Genomic DNA, 5,755 nt, shown 5'->3' with positions numbered 1-5,755 from the left:
AGTGTACATGTAGCAAGGTTCTCACCTATTCAACTTCACTATTTGTACACTGATTTTTGACTCGTTGTTTAGTACTTGCATTGCAGTCAAGTGTCAATTGGATGGGAAAACTTTTTGAAATTTAAACTGCCCAACAAGGTAATGTCACGTGGCTTTGTGTAAACTAAAGTGTACACCATAGTGTACATGTCATATGGTTCTTACCGATTGGACTTTGCTATGTGTATATTGATTTTTGACACGTTGTTTGACACTTGCATTGTTGTCAAGTGTCAATTGAATGCGAAAACTATTTGAAATTTAAACTGTCCATGTAACATCCCGAAAATTTTAGAATAAAAACATATTTGTTTTATATGTTATTCTACCAAAAGTTGAGGGACTCAGATGCAATATATTTTAAATTGTTATATTTTGAGTCAAATAATTAAATTTTGGTAGAGTGAGAGTAAGTATATCAATATTGTACTCGTTTGATAACTTGTAATTAATTATGCATTTTAGGCTCGAGAAAAAAATTAATTTGAATAAGTTATGGCCAAGATTTTATAGTTCTAAAGTTTTAAGCTTTTGTGTTAATGAAAATGGTAAGTAATATTATTTTAAATAAGATGTGTAGCCACGTGTGCTTTTGATTAGGATTAGTCTTCTTTGGTACAATAGATTACGTTAATTGAGGCCATGGTGGAGTTTTAAAACCTTAGTTATAATTAATCTAATTCTAGTGTTTAAATCCTAATGTTGTTTTACTTGGCCAAATCCAATTTTATGTTTAGAATAAATTAAGTTAAAGAGATCAAAGATTAAGGGATTAATTCACTTGGCAAAATTGGACGTGACTTCAATGCTGCAATCATGATTCCTTATTAGTTAGTTAAATTAGGATTTGGAGTTAACCATAATGAAACAAGAATTTATGTTACTGTAATCAAATTTCATTAAAGCTGGCCACATTTTACTCTCGGTTTGACAAAAGAGAATAAACACTACTTTCATGGAAATTAGATACAAGTCTTATTAGTTATTTATTAAATTGTTTGTTTGCACTAAAATAAATTAAGCCTTATATCCAATGCAATTAGGAGTCCAACTTATCTTAATGTCTGCATGTATGGATAATGATAACTTAAGTTGGAATAAATGAATTCAAAGAAACTTAATTAATATATATTTTCAAATAATGTCCCTTTAAAGATAATTAGCAAAATAATACAATATTTTATAATCATGATTATCTTTAAGGATTTAGTCATACCCAAATTCTGTTTTTCCATTTGAAATCCAGTGTAACAGAATCGATTTCCGTGGACATGTGATTAACTAGAGAGACTGTATCTTTCAAGATAATTGGCAAATCTTATAGAATATTTTATTTGAAAATGATTGAATCCAATTCTGTTTTCCATTTGATAATGATTATAACAAGATTAGTGTTCTCCTACGTGTACACGTGTTGAACACGTGTTGTATATAACTTGGTTTTCCCCTATGTTTACACGTGTTGTGTATAAAATTATATATAATGTAATTTATTTCTATTTTTAGTCATTATCCTTATTTTGAATTATAAGACCCTTATGAATTTTAAACAATATAACAGGTAGATTCCATTTATTATCTACAAGTTACAACTAAAATTATACACATCGTAATTATATAAAATCTGATCACATAATGATTATTCTTGATTTTTAATTATCCTTCATATAATTTGGATAAATTTCAATCTTATAGAGGATAATGACTAACACAGTTCTAACCCTTATCAACTACTTTATATTTGCCTATAAATACTAATGCCATACACATATTTTTGTCATCAACCCCATTTCCTTAGTTTTTGGTTTCATTCTTTAAGTTCAGCAAAAACTCCCTATTATATTCATGTTCTACCAAAATTATAATTCTCTTTGCCTCTTTAATCACATCTATTGCATGCACATACATGGCAACAATTGCGTTGACAGAAAATAAACATTTGGAGCGTGATTCTTGGATCTTATTTTCAAAATTCGTAGATTAACGAGGTAGGATACCATGTGCAAGTGATTCATCCTTGCAATATTATAATTTTTTTTTATGTGATTTATTTCTTGAAATGCTAATTGACCTGCGGGTCCCTATGAAATGAAATGCGAGATCGCCTTCGGGTCTTCTCAAATGTACTAGAGCTTTCGATTGATCACCGATTGCTTTTGATGAAATGATGGTATGGAATGTTATAGATTCATGTTTTAAAAGTTATCATATTGTTTTGGACGCACGTATCCTACTGAGTATAAATTACTCACTCCTTCCATTTTAACTTTTCAGGTCAGATTGGTCAACGTAGATGGTGGCTGAGTGGTGCGTAGGTTGCCAAGTAAAAGAAATTTTTAGGAATCCATAATAAATTTGTTAGGGCATTTTATGTTTCTCTTCAATTCCATTCATGACGCTATGTTTATTTGATTCAGTATTTGAGTTTCAATAAATTAAGGTATTAAATTTTAAATTTTATTTCCGCTTGATGTATGATTATGGAATGATATCGGTAACTCCTCAAAGTTAAGTCAATAATATTTGGGGCGTTATAGTCCAATAGGGTAATGTTGCGTGGTAAAGTGTAAACTAAAGTGTACACGATAGTGTATATGTAGCGAGGTTCTTACCGATTGAACTTTGTAATTTGTATACTAATTTTTGGCACGTTGTTTGACACTTGCATTGTTGTCAAGTGTCGATTGGATGGGAAACTGTTTGAAATTTAAATTGTCCAACAGGGTAGTGTCACGTGGGAAAGTGTAAACCAAAGCGTACACCATAGTGTACATGAAGCAAGGTTCTTACCGATTGAACTTTGCTATTTGTACAATGATTTTCGACACGTTGTTTGATACTTGCTTTTCTTACCAATTGAACTTTGCTATTTGTACATTGATTTTTGACACGTTGTTTGACACTTGCATCATTGTCAAGTGTCAATTGGATGGGAAAATTGCTTGAAAGTGTAAACTGTCCAACCAGGCAATGTTACGTGCCAAAATGTGAGTTAAAGTGTACACCGTAGTGTTCATGTAGCAAGGTTCTTACCGATTGAACCTTGCTATTCGTACACTGATTTTTGACACGTTGTTTGAAACTGGCATTGTTGTCAAGTGTCACTTAGATGGGAAATCTGTTTGAAATTTAAACTGTCCAACATGATAATGTCATGTGGCAAAGTGTAAACTAAAGTTTACGCCATAGTGTACATGTCGTGAGGTTCTCACCGATTGAACTTCACTATCTGTACACTGATTTTTGACCCATTGTTTGAAACTTTCATTGTTGTCAAGTGTCAATCGGATGGGAAACTGTTTGAAATTTAAACTGTCCAACAGGGTAACGTTATATGGTAAAGTGTAATCTAAAGTGTATGCCATAGTGTACATGTCGCGAGGTTCTTATCGATTGAACTTTGCTAATTGTACACTGATTTATGACAAGCTATTTGACACTTGAAGCGTTGTCAAGTGTTAATTGGATGGGAAAACTATTTAAAATTTAAACTATCCAATAGGGTAATGTCACGTGGCAAAGTGCAAACTAAAGTGTACACCATAGCATACATGTAGCAAGGTTCAGCCTGATTTAACTTCACTATTTGTACACTGATTTTTTACCCGTTGTTTGACACTTACATTGCTATCAAGTGTCAATTGGATGGAAAAACTGTTTGAAATTTAAACATTCCAACAAGGTAATGTCACATGGCAAAGTGTAAACTAAAGTATCCACCATAGTGTACATGTCGCAAGGTTCTTACCGATTGAAATTTGCAATTTGTACATTGATTTTTGAATTGATGTTTAACGTTTGCATTGTTCTCAAGTGTCAATTGGATGGGAAAACTATTTCAAATTTAAACTGTCCAACGGGGTAATGTTACGTGGCAAGGTGTAAACTAAAGTGTACACCATTGTGCAATTGTCGCGAGGTTTTTACCGATTGAACTTTGCTATTTGTACCCTGATTTATGACACGTTGTTTGACACTTACAGTGTTGTCAAGTGTTAATTGGATGGAAAAACTGTTTCAAATTTAAATTGTTCAAAAGGGCAATGTCACGTGGCAAAGTGTAAACAAAAGTGTACACCACAGCGTACATGTAGCAAAGTTCTCATCGATTTAACTTCATTATTTGTACACTAACTTTTGACCCGTTGTCTGACGCTTACATTGCTGTCAAGTATCAATTGGATGGGAAAACTGTTTGAAATTTAAACTGTCCAATAGGGTAATTTACGTGGCTTTGTGTAAACTAAATTGTACACGATAGTGTACAAGTCACAAGGTTCTTACCGATTGAACTTTGGTATTTGTACACTGATTTGTGACACGTTGTTTGACACTTGCATTGTTGTCAAGTGACAATTTGATGGGAAAACTATTTGAAATTTAAACTGTCCAACACGGATATGTCACAGGCAAAGTGCAAACTAAAGTGTACACCATAGTGTACAGGATGCAAGGTTCCTACTGATTGAACTTTGCTATTTGTACACTAATTTTTAACACGTTGTTTTACACATACATTGTTGTCAAGTGTCAGTTGGATGGGAAAAATGTTTCAAATTTCAAACTTCCAAAAGGATAATGTCACGTGGTAAAGTGTAAACTAAAGTGTACGCCTTAGTGTACATGTAGCATGGTCCTTATCGATTGAACATTGCTATTTGTACATTAATTTTTGAAAGCTTGCTTGACACTTACATTTTTGTCAAGTGTCAATTGGATAGGAAAACTATTTGAAATTTAAACTGTCCAACATGGTAATGTCACGTGGCTTTGTGTAAACTAAAGGGTACACCATAGTGTACATGTCGCAAGGTTCTTACTGATTGAACTTTGCTATTTGTATACTAAATTTTGACACGTTGTTTGACACTTGCATTGTTGTCAAGTGTCAATTGAATGTGAAAACTATTTGAAATTTAAACTGTCCAACAGGGTGTTGTTGCGTGGTAAAGTTTAAACCAAAGTGTACACCATAGTGTACAAGTTGCGAGGTTCTTACCGATTAAGCTTTGCTATTTGTATACTGATTTTGGCACGTTGTTTGACACTTGCATTGTTGTCAAGTGTCGATTGGATGGGAATACTATTTGAAATTTAAATTCTCCAACCGGGTAATGTCACGTAGGAAAGTGTAATCGAAAGTGTACACCATAGTGTACATGAAGCAAGGTTCTTACTGAATGAACTTTGCTATTTGTACATTGATTTTAGACGCGTTCTTTGATACTTGCTTTTTTTACCAATTGAATTTTGCTATTTGTACACTGATTCTTGACACGTTGTCTGACACTTGCACTGTTGTCAAGTGTCAATTGGATGGGAAAAAGTTTGAAATTTAAACTGTTAACAGGGTAATGTCACGTGGCAATGTGTAAATTAATGTGTACGCTATAGTGTACATGTCGCGAGCTTCTTACCGACTGAACTTTGCTATTTGTACACTAATTTATGACACGTTGTTTGACACTTGCAGTGTTTTCAAATGTTAATTGGATGGAAAAACTGTTTGAAATTTAAACTGTCCAATAGGGTAATGTCACGTGGCAAAGTGTAAACTAAATTGTACACAATAGTGTACATGTAGCAAGTTCTTACCGATTGAACTTCACTACTTGTAAACTGATTTTGACACGTTGTTCAACCCTTGCATTATTGTCAAGTGTCCATTGGATGGGAAAATTGTTTGAAATTTAAACTGTCCAACAGGGTAATGTCA

The 5,755-nt window shown here is 33.0% G+C and overlaps 1 long non-coding RNA gene across 1 annotated transcript; it reads left to right on the top strand.

Annotated features, from left to right (window-relative positions):
- The first annotated feature begins 1,876 nt into the window (after positions 1 to 1,876).
- On the top strand, positions 1,877 to 2,499 carry LOC111404837. Its single transcript, XR_002704697.1, has 2 exons — positions 1,877 to 2,209; positions 2,314 to 2,499. It is a non-coding gene; the product is annotated as an uncharacterized LOC111404837 (long non-coding RNA).
- The last annotated feature ends 3,256 nt before the right edge of the window (positions 2,500 to 5,755 follow it).

This window comes from Olea europaea, chromosome 11 (genome assembly GCF_002742605.1).
Source record: "Olea europaea var. sylvestris chromosome 11, O_europaea_v1, whole genome shotgun sequence".
Classification (NCBI taxonomy): domain Eukaryota; kingdom Viridiplantae; phylum Streptophyta; class Magnoliopsida; order Lamiales; family Oleaceae; genus Olea; species Olea europaea.
This window is presented reverse-complemented; position numbering and strand designations above follow the sequence as displayed.